Here is a 16,951-nt window from a genome sequence, read left to right as displayed (position 1 = left end):
CTTGGGAGGCTGAGACCGGAGTATCACAGCAAATTTAAGGCCAGTCTGGACCACATGAAGTGAAGAAAAAGGTATGCCCTCAAGTCAGAGATCAAGGCCGGCTTTATCTAGCATCAGACAGTTTTGGTGTCAGTAACTTGTCCAATTTTGTTGCAACTAAGGAATGAAATAGGGAGAAGAAAGTAAGAGTTGTGGGGAGGAGACATGTCCAGAATAATGTTTGGAAGGTCTGCTGGTGCCTCCAGGCTGTCATAATTACCTGAAACCAGTTCTGATCCCACCACAGGAGTAACCCAGCACCACGGAGCAAAAGTTTTCATAAGAAATCGTCACTGTCCTTGTGGTGTCTATTGTTGGAGACCTTAAGCAGATGATTTCAGCAGGATGCTCCTTTTGATGATGCTGCAAAGAAGGCCATGGCTTTGTCTATGCAGGACATACCCAGGACCATATTGTTGGTGGTTCACTTGCATCCCTGTTTCAGACTGAATTCCGAACTCTGGGTAGAACCAAGCCTTGGAAGTTTAGGGTTATGGAAGTTAGCATTTACTTTTGTTTTTGTTTTTTGAGATAGGGGTCACATACACTAGCTCAGGCTGACTTGGAATTCACTATATTCAGGGTGGTCTCGAACTCATGACGGTCCTCCTACTTTTACCTCCCTAGTGCCGGGATTAAAGTTGTGCGCCACCACACCCGGCTTGAGTTTATTTCTTTCTTTAAAGCATTAGGGTTTAGTAGCCTCTATGGACATATTTTGTATCTTTTACACAAATGTAGAGGTTTGCTATAACTATTCTTCCCTACGTTGATGTTAAATTGGAAATATTTCTATTTCCTGAGGAAAAATGGAGGCCTGTATTCCTCAGGCTGAGTGCTTGGGAGACTTCCTGAGTGATTCTTCAGGGTGCCTATCAAGACAGACTGTACTCAAGAATTTTAAGTGCTCTTTTTCTCGGTTTCCCTTTTGTCTGTCCTTGTCCCAAACCCTGAAAATTTTTGTTCATATTACAATGTTACTTGTTAAAGTTAACAGATGTAAACAGCTTAACAAGCTACTTTTCTTTTATTTTCTTTCTTTTTTTGATGAGGTAGGGTCTCACTCTAATCCAAGCTGACCTGGAATTCCCTATATAGTCTCAGGGTGGCCTCGAACTCACAGCAATACTCCTACCTCTGCCTTGAGTGCTGGGATTAAAGGCGAGTGTTGCCATGCCTGGCTACCAGCTTTATTTTAGCCTCAGTAGTTTTTCTTTAATTTGTTGCTGCCAAAGTTGTAAGTATCTCTGGTGCCCTCTAGGTGCTAATGGGAGCGTTCTGGGAAATACCTTTTCAAATGCTTTTTCTTTTGGGCTCTTAATAATCAGGATCACTTTTCACATCCTCCCATGATAGCAGCTCTGTCATGCAGGAGGCTTGGTCAGAATCTGCCAAGACCAGCTCTGTTTCTGTCAGTAAAATATGTTCACACCAACTGAGACTCCTCACTCACAAAATAGGATGCATACAATAGAAATGGGAGGCCAGGTTGATGTCTAACCTGGCCTGTCTGTCTTGTGGCTCTGAGGCCATCTGTCCATGAGAGTTCTGTGGAGCACAGACTCACTGCTCATGGGGCTGCAAGCGAAGTCCTAAGAAGATGTCTGTGTACCAGAGCTGTTATGATGAGATGGGGAGTGACCTGAACCTCTGTACCTTTTGTTTGTTTGTTTGTTTGTTTGTTTCTTCGAGGTAGGGTCTCACTCTAGCCCAGGCTGATCTGGAATTCACTATGCAGTCTCAGGGTGGCCTCAGGTTCACTGCATTACTCCTACCTCTGCCTTGATGCTAGGATGAAAGATGATCATCATCATGCCTGGCTAACCTCTGTACCTTTTACCCAACCCTTCTGTGGTCTGCTGAGCTACAGGTCCACTGTCAGCATCATTATTTGTTTTTTATTTTCCCTTGTTTACATTATTACTATAAAATAATGTAAAAGTATTCAGGGACATATTTTTACTGACAGACAGCTTCAAAGCAAAACTGATTATGCCCCCTTTAAAAAGCACTCTTAATCAAAGCATCTGTGAAATGAAACCCATTTTGAAATTTTGTCATTACCCTGCTTTCAAAATGAAGGTCTCTCAATCCCAAAGAGATAAACAGGTTCCTCTGCCACATGCTCCAATCATCATATTTTGACTCCCTACACATCTATAACAATGACCATGGACTAAAACCTTTGAAGTTGTAGCAAAATAAATCTTTCCTCCTCTAGAAGAAGAGGTCCATATATTCATAGTGTATGCACAAGAAAATGTTTAGAGGAACAGAACCAATAAAAGATATATACACCGTAAATGGAGACTCACTAGATTGCCTTACACAGTAGGGTTAGTTAGGGTTAGTAGCCCAACAACGGCCAGTACACACTGAAGGGGCTTAGAACCCAGTAGCTGCTCTGTCCACAGATTTGTATACTACAGTAGTCCCATTATGGTGCTTAAGGTTCCAGAGAGTCACTGGACTTTAGTTCACATTGGAAGGTCCAAGAAGCTAGGGTCTGATGGTGGTGCCAGTGCAGCACAGTCGAGGCTCACTCAGCAGGAGGTCAAGCAGCCCAGCTGGCAGCACTGGCTTTCATCAGCCTCTAAGTCTGAGCCACCCTGGGAGGTGCCCCATTCTTAGTGGCAGTTCTTTTCTCCCCAGTTAATCCTTTCTAGAAGTGTCCTAACAGACTTGCCTTAGTGGATTCCAGATCCATCAAGTTAACAGTGCTAAGAATGTCACCTAGCTGGGTGTGGTAATGCCTGCCTATAATCCCAGCACTTAGGAAATAGGAGTTTCGGAGGATCAGGCATTGGAGACCAGCCTTGGCTACATGAGTTCAGACCAGCCTGGGCTCTTTAAGATTGTCAATAAAATAAATGAAAAACTCATCGAAAATTTGAAAATAAGGCAAAAAGATGGTAATATGCCCTTTTAATGTTATATCAGAGCTTTGTCTAACAGACTTACCAGAAGATTCCTAGGCCTGGCATAGTGGTATATGCCTTTAATCCCAGCACTCGGGAGGCAGAGGTGTAGGAAGATCACCATGAGTCAAGGCCACCTTGAGATGCATAGAGTTCTAGGTCATCCTGGGCTAGAGTGAGACCATACCTCGGAAAAAAAAAAAAAAAAAAAAAGATTTCTAGGACGTGGTTCCTGAAGTCTAGTGCCCAGATCTGTTAAGCAGGAAGTTCAGGAGAGGCCCCTATCTGACATGCTTCTTCTGTGTCTGAGACAGTGAGTAGGAAAGCTACTGCTCTAGTGTAAACCTAGGGTTTGTTTTGTTTTGGTTTTGGTTTTTCAAAGTAAGATCTCACTCTAGCTCAGGCTGCCCTAGAATTCACTATGGAGTCTCAGGATGGCCTCGAACTCACGGCGATCCTCCTACCTCTGCCTCCCAAGAGCTGGGATTAAAGGCATGTGCCACCACCACACCCAGCTAAACCTAGGGTTTTAATTAGGGCCTAAGCCTTTTGGAGTTCTTATGTGATTATAGATTTTCTGTAAAAGATAATGCATGGAGTCATGGTGTGGTGGGACATGCCTGTAGACCCAGCACTCTGAGGTAGGAGGATCTGCTACAGAGTGAGTTCCAGATCAGCCTGGGCTAGAATGAAACCTTGTCTCAAAAACTAAAGGTAGCATGTGATTTCTAACAAATATTACTTCCAAAGGTTACAGTTTTATTGTACCACAGTACTGTCTGGTTTGTCTTAGACTCTCTTCCATGCCTCTGTCCCTAAATTCTTTGAACCAGTTTTTACTACCTGCTTGTCTCCTCATTAATGAGTCAGACACATCATAACATTAATTGCTATACATATGTATGAGACACATTTTTCTTCTTCTTTTTTTTGGGGGGGGGGGAGGTGGGGGAATTGAGGTAGTATGTCACTGTAGCCCAGGCTGACCTGGAATGCATTATGTTGTCTCAGGGTAGCCTTGAACTCATGATGATCCACCTACCTCTGTTTCCTGAATGCTGGGATTAAAGGTATATGCCAGCAAGCCTGCCAATGAAACACATTTTTTTAATTAAGAAAAATATGTATATATGTATGCTTTTGACAGTGGTGGAAATGGCCATTTTCCAGGGAGTGGAGAGGGTTCTTCCTTTTTCCTTTTAAAGTTTTATACTGCTTAAGTGAATTGCAGGTCATTCTGGTATAGAGTGAAACCCAAACTCAGAAAACAAGACAAACAACAAAAAAAATGGCATTTTAAGAACTAGAGAGATGGTTCAGCAGTTAAAGATTCTTGCTTACAAAGCCTTATAGCCTGGGTTCAGTTCCCCAATACCCACATAAAGCCAGATGCACTAAGTGGCACATGTGTCTGAAGTTTATTTGCAGTGGCAGATGGTCCTGGCATGCCTATTCTCTTTCTCTGTCCTTGCTCATGAATAAATAAAAAATATTTTTTTAAAAAAGTATTTTAAGTGCTTTTGTTACTTGAAGTTAAAAAGCTGCTTTTGTTTTTTGTTTGTTTGTTTTCTGAGGTAGGGTTTTACCCTAGTCCAGACTGACCTGGAATTCATTATGTAGTCTCAGTATGCTCAAACTCACAGTGATCCTCCTACCTCTGCCTTCCAAGTGCTGGGATTAAAGGCATGCACCAACACATCTGGCTTGAGAAAAAGGTTTTTTAAAGGACTCTTTTAAAATTAATTAATTAATTTAAGAGAGTATGTATATGTGAAACAGATAGAATGGGTGCACCAGGGCCTCCAGCCGCTGCAAATGAACTCCAGACACATACACCATCTTGTGCATCTAGCTTATGTGGGTCCTGGAGAATTGAACCTGGGTTCTTTGGCTTTGTTGTGCCTTAACTCCTAAGCTCTCTCTCCATCTTGAAGGAAAGAAAAAAAAAAAAAGAGTTAAAAAGTAATTTACGCCAGGCATGGTGTCATACACCTGTCGTTCCAGCACTTGGGAGGCAGTGGTAGGAGGCTTGCCTTGAGCTCGAGGCCACCCTGAGACTAGATAGTGAATTCCAAAGCCTACCTTAAAAAAAAAAAGAAACAAAACAAAGTAATTTACCCCCAAAGGTTTGAAATATGTTTCTAATAAATCTAAGAGTAGGCTAACAGTTCTGTTGATGGGATTATAAACCTGCCTCACGTTTTGTGTTGTTGTTGTTGCCATGGCTAACTGCATTCAAAGCTAGCTGTAGTAGATCAGAGCAAGGAGGAGACCAAAGGTATAGTGAGTCCCATACAGCTCTTCCTGGAGGCAAGGCTTTGAAAGTGTCTTCTTTATGGAAATCTAACTCTCCAGGAGAAGGAAGGGATTTCTTACTGAATTAGAGCATGAATTGTTTGTGTGTGTGTGTATGTGTTTTCATTTGGAGGCATATAGAACAGCATGAATCCCTCAGTAAGCATTAAGTGTTAGCTACAGTTACTGTTATTCATCTGATACATGGTGTAGCAGACAGATTCAGGTTCACTGAGATGAACTTCCAGACCAGGCACAGTTATGGAGGAAGGGATATTTATTGAAGCCTACAGATCCAGGGGAAGTTCCATAAATGGCAGAAGCTGGCCTGCCTTCACAGGACCAAGCAGAGAGAGAGAAGCACAAGCCAAAAGCCAAAAGCCACACAGCACACTTCAGCAGCTGCAGCTAGGTACACTTTGCATATCTATAGATTGAAATCTGAAACCCACCACCACACTTGAAGATCCACTCGGTGACATTGCCTACAGTCAGGTAGCAGCAGATGCAAATTACAAACAAATGAACAACTGAATATATTGGGGGCCATCTATTCAAACCACCACACATGGTAATTCCATTAAATAGGTAATGATGTTCACAGTTTAACATTGTAATGATTCATTGAGGCAGTACGTGGATAGTTGGTAATACTCAGAATTAACATGTAACAGGCACCCAAATGATAAGTACTACTTTAACATTTAATAATGAAGTGATGCATAATGACCATAGTGTGGCCATGTAAAAGTTTATTTTAGTCATGCTTAAAATATGGGTACCCCAATAAAACAGGTGTGTGTTTTATCTTGTTATCAGGCAGCAGGTCACCCTGCCAGCCCCTGGCTGTGTGCATTAAGCAGTAGTCAAGGAGAGGCACTGAAATTAAGCCAGCCCCACTCTGGAGTCGCCTCACTGTACCACCGCTTCTTGGCAGAAGTGAACACCAATGCCTTGCGGTTCCAACTCTGTCTCCACACAGGGGATTTTCTTGATTTGCTCAGAGCCTTGGAAACATCTGAACCTATTAGTAGTTTTAGGCAGCATTGCCTATGTTCAGGGTGCCTATCTGGTTACTGAATTTCCCACAGCTGTCTCTTGGGCTTGTACCCTGGTAGACAATTTGCTCCACTGATCTTATCTGCTTGCGCTTGGGAGTCCTTTGGTATTTGGGAGATTAAGTCTCCCATTGGCTCTAGGGGGATAGTTACATGTTCATCTCCACACATCATATATGTACATAGGTTGTTCCTTGTACATGGTAAAGGGTGCAGTGAGAGCGACTCTCTCTCTCCGCTTTTGTATAATACCAGCACTTAGAATCATTTAGAGACCCAATGACTTTGGTATATTAAAGACAGGAAATCCAGACATGAAATCTCTAAATCCTCAAAATCACTGTCCCAGAAGATTATGTCTGGAATGTTGAAGTCCTAAAAGCTGAAACTCTGAAAACTGCAGTTCCCATTGAAAAAGACGGCTCTAGAAGAGGGAAACCAATTTCTGGGTATAAGGTTAGTACATTTTCTGTAATACACTGAGCAGTATATTGAACAGAAGGAATTAAAAGCAGGCAAAGGGCTAGAGAGATGGCTTAGTGGTTAAGGCACATTCGTACAAAGCCTAAGGATCCAAGTTCGATTCTCCAGGTCCCACATAAGCCAGATGCACATGATGGTGCCGTGTCTGGAGTTCGTTTGCAGTGGCTGTAAGCCCTGGCATACCCATTCTTTCTCACTCACACACACTCTCTCTCTCTCCCCCTTCCTCTCTCCCCCTCTCCTCTGTCTCTAATCAATAAATAAAAATAAATCTTAAGTGTAATCTCAGTGGATGGGTAGGGGGACCCCTTCCGCATAGTGGGCACCATTCAACCAGGCTGGGAAGAACACATTTGGAAACCAAATTCCCTGGGAGCTGGGGCCGATTTCTTCTGCTGCCTTGGGTGTCAGATCCCCAGTCTCACTGGCCTTTGGCAGCTTCCCAGCCCCCAGGTTGTCAGCCTGGGACATAGAGTTACACTGTTGTCACCTAAGAATCCACACACACTGGGGCGGTGGTGCACGCCTTTGATCCCAGCACTCGGGAAGGAGAGGTAGAAGGACGGCTGTGAGTTTGAGGCCACCCTGAGACTACATAGTGAATTCCAGATCAGCCTGGGCTAGTGCAAGACCCTACCTAGGGGAAAAAAAAAAAAAAAGTTCACACACTGTGTTGGTTTTGTGTGTGAATGTTGTGCCCTTGGAAACAGTAAATGAAGAGGAGTCCATTTTGTACACAGTCACCCATGAAAGATAAGCTTCCTGGGATCCCACCACATAAGCAGTTTGGTCAAGTCCATCAAAACACTTAGATTGTGGGCTGGGGAGATGGTTTAGCAGTTACAGGTGTTTGCTTGCAAAGCCTTCTAGCTCAGCTTCAACTCCTCAGCACCCAGATAAAGCCAAGTGCAAAAAAGTGCCCTATGCATATGGTATTCTTTCGTAGCAGCAATAGACTTAGACTGTGTGCATGTGCACATACACATAAATAAGTTTAAAAAAACTGTTTTGTTTTGTGGAGGTATGCTCTTTTTATAGCCTGGGCTAACCTGGAATTCACTGTAGTCTTAGGGTGGCCTCGAACTCATGGCATTTCTTCTACCTCAGTCTTCCAAGTGCTGAAATGAAAGAGGTGTGTGCCACCACGTCTGGCCAGCAAAATATTTTTTTAAATATTTAGATCAAAAAAAAAATTAGATCACTCATTAGCTTTACATAATTCTAGCCATGAGATGTACTTAATATTTTTTACCTTTTTGTTTTTTATTTTTTTAAAAGAATTCTTTTTTAAAAAATATGTTATTTATTTATTTATTTGAGAGAGAAAGAGGCTGAAAGAGAATAGGCGTGCCAGGGTCTCCAGCCACTGCAAATGAACTCCACATGCATGTGCCCCCTTATACATCTGGCTTATGTGGGTCCTGGAGAGTTGAACTGGGTTCCATTGGCTTTGCAGTCAAATGCTGTAACCACTAAGGGATTCCTCCAGCCTGTAAAGCAACTTTTTTTTTTTTTTTTTGAGGTAGGGTTTCACTCTAGCTCAGGCTAACCTGAAATTCACTATGTAGTCTCAAGGTGGCCTTGAACTCATGGTGATTCTTTTACCTCTGCCTCCTGAGTGCTGGGATTAAAGGCATGCGCCACCACGCCCAGCCTCTTTTTTTTCTTTTTTTAAGTTTTTTAAAAATTTCATTCATTTATTTATTTGGCAGAGAAAGGGTGGTGGTGGGGAGAGAATGGGTGCACCAGGGCTTCCAGCCACTGCAAATGAACTCCAGACACATGCACCACCTGGCTAACTTGGGTCCTGGGGAGTCAAACCTGGGTCCTTTGACATTGTGGCAAACGCCTTAACCACTAAGCCATCCCTCCAGCCCAAGCAACTTTCTAAAATAGTCGTTAGTGATGGGTCACTTGTGCTGATGTGCTATTGTCCCTGGTCTCAGTCACCTCTTTGGAGAGCCCAAGGAGCAAGTAAAAAGTCCTTTGTTAGAGGGATGTCCAGAGCCTTGTGGTGAAAGAAGTACATATCTCTTGACTACTCTAGGTCTTTGGCTTACCGAATTAATGAAGATTTGGAGCTGGGTGTGGTGGTGTCCACCTGTCATTCCACACCCTGGAGTCTGAAGCAGAAGGATTCTCAATTCAATACCAGCTTTAGCTACATAACAAGACCCTGCCTCAAAAAGAAAGAACAGCCGGGCGTGGTTGCACACGCCTTTAATACCAACACTCCGGAGTCAGAGGTAGGAGGATCACCATGAGTTCAAGTTTGAGGCCACTCTGAGACTCCATAGCGAATTCCTGGTCAGCCTGGACTACAGTGAAACCCTACCTCGAAAACCAAAAAGAAAAAGAGACAGAGGGAAGGAGGCAGGAAAAAAGGAAGGAAGGAAGGAAAGAAAGAAAGCAAAAATCTAGGAAAGCTTGTCCTTGACTTTGCAGCACTGACCCTGAAGGGGTCTGTCCATTGGTGGCAACTTCTCAGAAGGAATATAAATGTGTATTCCTGGAGAGCAGTATGTTAAGCAGCCAGGAGAGGGAGCTTAAAGCCAGACTGTGAATGATGAGACTCCTGGCTGCCAGATAGTATGCCTGCAGGCAAGTCATTTAAATCAGTGACCTTCAGTTTTTATCGAGTGGGAATAAAACCAGGAGGGCTAAAAAAAAAAAAAAAAAAACTAGGAAGACTGGTGGGATGGCTTATCAGTTCAGGCACTTGCCTGCAAAGCCAAAGGACCCAGGTTTGATTTCCCCAGGACCCACATTAGCTATATGCACAAGGGGGCGCACGTGACTGGAGTTTGTCTGTAGTAGCTGGAGGCCCTGGTGCACCCATTTTCTCCCTCCCCCCCCCCTTTCTCCCCTCCCCTTTCTCTGTCAAATAAATAAATATTTAAATTTAAAAAAAAAAAAAACTAAGCCGGGCGCGGTGGCGCACACCTTTAATCCCAGCACTTGGGAGGCAGAGGTAGGAGGATCACCATGAGTTCGAGGCCACCCTGAGACTACAGAGTTAATTCCAGGTCAGCCTGGACCAGAGTGAGACCCTACCTCGAAAAACCAAAAAAAAAAAAAAAACTAGCAGGGCTGGAGGGATGGCTTAGCAGTTCAGGCACTTGCCTACAAAGCCAAAGGACCCAGATTCGATTCCTCCAGGACCCATGTAAGTCAGGTATACAGGTGGCACATGCATCTGGAGTTCGTTTGCAGTGGCTGGAGGCCCGGGTGTACCCATTCTTTTTGTCTCTGTCTTTCTCAAGTAAATGAATTATTTTTTTTAAAGTTTTTGAGAAGACTAGGAGATGTGACAGCATTGTATTAATACATGCAAAGCATTTAGAAAGTAGATACTCAATAAATATCAGTTACTGTTATTGTGGTACTAGTAGTAATTATTATAATTTCTCCTGCTCAATGAAATTACCCATCTATCCTTAGCACATTCCCCATAGCCTCCAAACAGAGGCACATTGTTTATAAGTGAAAATCCTTTGTTTGAAATAGTACTGTGCAATAGAAGCATCAATGAAGATGAACGTGCTTTTTGTCTCTGCTCTCCCTTGGTAGCCACTCGGTGTGTGGTTGCACACAGCAGGTCTAAGACACGGTCTTTCCTTTGGGTTTCGCTATGTATGTTGTTATGGTTTGCTGACAGTGGTAAAAGGTATGTATATTTTCTCCTGTAGGATATTTGTACTAGGGATTTAATACAGGTCTTGTGCATGCTAGGCAAATGCCCTACCACTGGCATGATATCCTCAGCCCTTCTTTTTTTGAGGTAGGGTCTTGCTGATTTGCCCAGGATGGCGTCAAAATTGGAATCCTCAGGCCTTGGCTTCCCAAGTAGCATGGATTACAGGCATGAGCACCATGCTTGGCTAAGAGGTGTTTATGTCCCCCCGCCTTGAGATTCAGTCTTAATCTAGCCCAGTCTAACCTGCAACTCAGTCCTTCTACCTCTGCCTCCTGAATGCTGGCATTAAAGGTGAAATCAACCATGCCCAGCAAAGTATATATTCTTATACTATATTTGTAGTCTTTTTAACAAGGACTAGTAAATAGGTTTTGCCTTTTCTCAAAATATGATAATGGCCGGACATGTGGCATACACTTTTAATCTCAGCACTTGGGAGGCAGTGGCAGGAAGAACATTGTGAGTTCAAGGCCAGCCTGAGAGTACATAAGGAATTCCAGATCAGTATGAGCTAGCATGAGACACTACCTCAAAAAAAACAAAACAAAACACAATGATGATGTATTTTAAGAGATGTTATAGGAGGGCTGGAGAGATGGCTTGGCAGTTAAGATGCTTGCAAATGTAATAGTTTGAATTAGGTGTCTCCCATTAACTTAGATATTCTGTCTGAATGCTCAGTCCCCAGCTGGTAGTAATTTGGGTGGTGGGGCCTTGCTGGAGGAGGTATTTGCTGGGCGCAGGCGTTGAGATGTTAGAAGCTCCCCTTTGCTAGAGTTTTGTTTACTCTCTTGCTGCTCCTTTTGACCTGCTGTGGCAGAGGTAATGTCCATCCTCTGCTCTACTATCTTTTCCCTGCCATTATGATGCTTCGATTGTAAGCCAAAATGAATCCTTTCTTCCCACCAGCTGCTTTTGGTCAGGTGTTTTGTCCCAGCATTGTGAAGGTAACTGCAACAGCAAAGCTCTGGGATCTGACTCCAGGGGTCCGCTTGCGCTCCCTGCTCTTAACTATAGTTCTTTATTAAACCCTTAGGAGCCAGTTTGTGTGTGTGTGAGAGAGAGAGAGGGAGAGAGAGAATGAATATGGGGGAGAAGGTGTACGTTTTAATAGTTGTGTGGGAGGTGGGAGGTGCTTGGTTTTTCAAGGTAGGGTCTCGCTTACGCTGACCTGGCACTCACCCCATAGTCCCTGGCTGGCCTGAAACTAAAGACAATTCTCCTACCTCTGCCCTCCTGAGTGCTGGGATTAAAGGCATGTACCACCACGCCCAGTTGTTTGTTTATTTATTTGAGAGAGACAGAGGCAGATAGAGAGGGAGAGAGAATGGGCATGCCTCTAGCTCCTGCAAAGAGCTACAGACGCATGTACCACCTTGTGCATCTGGCTTGCATGGGTCCTTGGGAATTGAATCTGGTCCTTTGACTTTGCAGGCAAGTGCCTTAACCACTAAGCCATTTCTCCAGTCCTGGTGTGTGTGTTTTTTAAACATTTAATTTATTTATTTATGAAAGAGAAAGAATGAGAATGGGCATGCAAGGGCCTCTAGCCACTGCAGATACCTCCAGAAGCATGTGCCACCTTGTGCATCTGGTTTATGTGGGTACTGGAGAATTGAATCTGGGTCCTTAGTCTTTGTGGGCAAGTGCCTTAACCTCTAAGCTATTTCTCCAGCCCCTGTTGTGTTCTTTTGTTTGTTTGTTTGTTTGTTTTTATTTATTTGAGAGCGACAGAGAAAGACAGCTAGAGAGAGAGAATGGGCACGCCGGGGACTCCAGCTGCTGCACCCCCTTGTACATCTGGCCAGTGTGGGCCCTGGGAAATTGAGCCTCGAACTGGGGTCCTTAGGCTTCACAGGCAAGCGCTTAACCACTAAGCCATCTCTCCAGCCCCCCTGTTGTGTTTTTTAAATTCAGAATTTTCAAGTTTTAGAATGGGCCTGGTGGCATAGCCCTGTCATCCCCACTACTTGGGAAGCTGAAGTAGAAGGATGACAAGTTCAGGGCCAGCCTGGTCAGCTTAGCAGGACCCTGTCTCAAAACAAAATGTTTGAAAAGCCAGTCGTGGTAGCATGCACCTTTCATCCCAGCAGAGGTAAGAGGATTGCTGTGAGTTTGAGGCCACCCTAAGACTACATAGTGGGCTCTAGTTCAGCCTGGGCTAAATAAAGTGAGGCCCTACCTTGAAAAGCAAACAAACAAAACTCAGGGTGGTGGTGCATACCTTTAATCCAAGCACTCAGGAGGCAGAGGTAGGAGGATCATCATGCGTTTGAGGCCAACCTGAGACTACATAGTGAATTCCAAGTCAGCCTGGGCTAGAGCAAGAAAGGACCTCGAAAAACCAAACACATTTAAACAGGTTAAAAAAGAACTGGTTACGATATGATGGAGAATGAAATTTCAAAGGGGAAAGTGTGGGGGGGGGGGAATTACCATGGGATTTTTTTTGTAATCATGGAAAATGCTAATAAAAATTTTAAAAATAAAAAAAGAACTAAAAAAAAAAAAAAGAACTGGTTACGGCCAAATGAGCCAACAGGTGCCATGGGTGCAATAGTGGCTTGTCTGTTATGGGGGAAACGAGCCTCTCTCTAATTGGACTGGAGGGCCACTCCATGAGAGGGAATACATGCCTGATACTGAAAACCTATAACAGGTGTAGTCATGAGCCCTAGGAGTATAATGTCTGCTGCTGTCTGGCTAAAAGTATATACTATGCTCATCAAACTGCCCAGTAAGCACTTCTCTTAATGTTCATACCCATATATTAATGCTACTCTCACTTTTGGCTAGAGAACCTTCTCTTTTCAGATGGCAGTGACCTTGGGATGACTCAGGAGGCACCATGGTGCTGAGAAGTGACAGAGGAGTGCTTAGCACTGAAATATCTCTGTCACACCTTCCAAGGCTCAGGGTCTATTGCGGAAGAGGTGGCAGAAAGAATGTAAGAGCCAAAGGAAGGGTAGGACTCCTTACAATGTGCTCCTCCAGACACAAAATGGCCTAGGTATCCATGACCTCACAGTGCCTGACACTACCTACACAAGATCATCATAATGGGAGGAAAAGATCATGACATCAAAATAAAAGAGAGACTGATTGAGAGGGGGAGGGGATATGATGGAGAGTGGAGTTTCAAAGGAGAAAGTGGGGGGGGTTACCATAGGATATTGTTTATAATTATGGAAGTTGCCAATAAAAAAATACTAAAAAAGAAGAAGAAGAAGAAGAACTGGTTACTTATCTGACAAGCAGAGGAGATACCATGATCACGAAGGTGTTTTTTTCTGGGGCGAGGCTTATCCATTGCACTCTGGATGTGCTGACCCCTGTGATTTCCCCAAATGTGGGAAACTGAGCTGTATAATTTGTGGTAGTGGGTGACTGTATTCGTGCTCTCCCTGTAAAAGAAAACATACAAAAAAACTGGTGAGGTGCTGGGCGTGGTGGCGCACACCTTTAATTCCAGCGCTTGGGAGGCAGAGGTCAGAGGATTGCCATGAGTTTGAGGCCAGCCTGAGACTACATAGTGAATTTCAGGTCGGCCTGGACTAGAGTGAAACCTTACCTCTAAAAAAAAAGTAAATAAATAAAAAATAAAACCTGGTGAGGTAGCTGGAGAGATGGCACAGCATTTAAGGTTCTTGCCAGCAAAGTCTGACAACCTGGGTTTTTTCCACATGAAGCCAGATGCACAAAGTGGTGCACACATCTGTAGTTCATTTGCAGTGGCTGGAGGCCCTGGCACACTCATTCTCTCTGTCTATCTCTCTCTGCTTGCAAACAATTTTTTTTTCTTTTTTGGTTTTCAAGGTAGAGTCTTGCTCTAGCCCAGGCTGACCTGGAATTCCCTATGTAGTCTCAGGGTGGCCTAGAACTCATGGCGATCCTCTACCTCTGCTTCCCGAGTGCCGGAATTAAAGGTGTGCATCACCATGCCCTGCCAGTTCTAGTTTTTCTTTTTTCTTAAAATACTTATTAGCTAAACTTGGTGGTGCATACCTTTAATCCTGGCACTCAGGAGGCAGAGGTAAGAGGACTGCTGTGAGTTTGAGACCTCCCTAAGATTACATAGTAAATTCCAGGTCAGCCTGGGCTAGAGTGAAACCCTATCATGAAAAACCAAAAAAATAAAATTAAATAATAAATTAAAATAAAATAAAAAGAGAACTGGTGATATAGTTCAGTGGCAAATTCCAAATAAATAAATAAATAATTATGACTACTCCACATCAATGCCAATTAATATTCTTATTAAGTGGATTAAATAAGAGCTATGAATAGCCTCATTATTTCACATCAGTCTTGTCATCAAATGATTTTTGCAAAAAATAGGTTTCCAGAGCTCTAAGGATTTTAGAATTTCAAATGGAGGATTAAGGATTTGTGCTATATATAGCCTCTTAAAGAGCCCTTCATCAAATAAAGTGACTTTTGGTAACAAAGCAGTAAAAAAGAGTTGCCTTCATTTTATATTTCTTTTGTGTGTGTATTTATATTTCTGTGTGTATGTGTGTATACGTGTGTGTGAGGAGAGTGTACAGATGTGAGAAGGCCCTAGGACAACCTCTGATGTTGTTTCTCAGCAATACCATCCATTTTTTTTTTTTTATTTGAGAGCGACAGAGACAGAGAGAAAGACAGATAGAGGGAGAGAGAGAGAGAATGGGTGCGCCAGGGCTTCCAGCCTCTGCAAACAAACTCCAGATGCGTGCGCCCCCTTGTGCATCTGGCTAACGTGGGTCCTGGGGAACCGAGCCTCGAACCGGGGTCCTTAGGCTTCATAGGCAAGCGCTTAACCGCTAAGCCATCTCTCCAGCCCCATTCTTTTTTTTTGAAACAGGGTGTCTTATGGGTCTGAAGCTCACCAGGTAGGCTAAATTGACTAGTTGTTAGCTCCAGGGATTTGCCTCTGTCTTACTCCCAAGCACTGTCACACTTGTATGTATCTTTTTTTTTTTTTTTTTTTTGAGGTAGAGTCTTGCTCTAGCACAGGCTGGCTTGGAACTCACTCAGTAACTCAGACTGGCCTCAAACTCATGGTAATTCTCTTACCTCACTTTCCTAAGTGCTGGGATTAAAGGAGTGTGCCACCACATCTGGCCACACTTGACTTTTTTTTTTCCAGATAGGCTCTCACTCTAGCCCAGGCTAATCTAGGATTCACTATGTAGTATCAGAATTAAAAGCATCCACCATCACATCTGGTTTCACACTTGACTTTTTATATAGGTACTTGGAATCAAACTTGGGTCCTCATGCTTCCAAGACAAGCACCTTACTCACTGAACTGTCTCCCCAGACTCTGAGTTTACATTTCTGGTTTTTCTTTTGAGACAGGGTCTCATGTATCCCAGGCTGACTTTGAACTTGCAGTGTAGTATCCCAAGTACAGTGATTAAGTAAGCACCACCTCACTTGGTTTCTGCATTGTTGAGATTAGAACCCGGAACTTTGTATGCGCTAGGAAAGTGCCCCACCAACTGACCTACAGCCCCAGCTCCCCAAGTTTATGTATATATATATATTTTAGTGTGTAGGCACATCTGGGCCACCTGTGTATGGAGGTCAGAGGGTAACTTAGTGTTAGTCCTCACCGTCTACCTGTTTGAGGCCGGGTTTCTTCATCTTTCACTGCTGTGTTCTTCAGTCTAGCTGCCTTTGTGCTTCCCTTCTTGTTTCAGACACACAGGGATCATAGACTTCAGTGCAGCAGCATCTGACTTTACCTGTGCTCTGAGGTCTAAGATCAGGTCCTCACATTTGTATGGCAAGTGCTTTTATCCACTAAGCCGTCCTCTTGGCTTCTCTCCCTCTCTCCTTCCCTTCTTCTCTTCCTTCCCCTCCGTTCATCCCTTGTTCCCTCCTTTCTTTTGTCTTATTCTAGTCCAGGTTAGCCCCAGATTCATGGTGATCCTCCTACTTCAGCCTCCCAAGTGCTAGAATTATGTGTTTGTGCCACCTGACCTTGCTTACCCCTTATTTCTTACTTTTTGCAGTTGGAATAGTTTTCCCCGCTGTAGAAAACAAGTATTACATTTTGCAAAGGTCAGCTAATACATGATGCTCTTTATAAAAAGAAAATGAAAATTAGCCGGGCGTGGTGCTGCACGCCTTTAATCCCAGCATTCAGGAGGCAGAGGTATCAGGATCACCACGAGTTCAAGGCCACCCTGAGACTACATAGTGAATTCCAGGTCAGCCTGAGCTAGAGTGAGACCCTATCTCGGAAAAAAAAAAAAAAAAATCTGTAACCTTAGCATTTCAAGTGATAAGCACATGCCTATAATCCCAGAACTCAGGAGTGTGATTTCAAGGCCAGGTTGGGCTACACAGTAAGACTGTTTCTAGAAACAAATATCCACAGCAACAAAATGCCAAACAAAGTGAGCTGTTGTTACTGACCTAGATTGTATTTTAGGTGTATGGACACATATTAGAAAATACATTATTTTAAA

General features: G+C 43.5%; 1 protein-coding gene and 1 non-coding gene across 2 annotated transcripts in view; both read left to right on the top strand.

Moving 5' to 3' along the window:
- The window catches only part of Fbxo42 (F-box protein 42), a 102,634-nt gene that overhangs the window by 73,703 nt on the left and 11,980 nt on the right, over positions 1–16,951 (top strand). The window lies entirely within an intron of this gene.
- LOC123461001 lies at positions 13,730–13,898 on the top strand. Its single transcript, XR_006637337.1, has one exon. It is a non-coding gene; the product is annotated as a U1 spliceosomal RNA (small nuclear RNA).

The sequence above is a fragment of the Jaculus jaculus genome, chromosome 5, assembly GCF_020740685.1.
Source record: "Jaculus jaculus isolate mJacJac1 chromosome 5, mJacJac1.mat.Y.cur, whole genome shotgun sequence".
In the NCBI taxonomy this organism is placed as follows: Eukaryota; Metazoa; Chordata; class Mammalia; order Rodentia; family Dipodidae; genus Jaculus; species Jaculus jaculus.
This window is presented reverse-complemented; position numbering and strand designations above follow the sequence as displayed.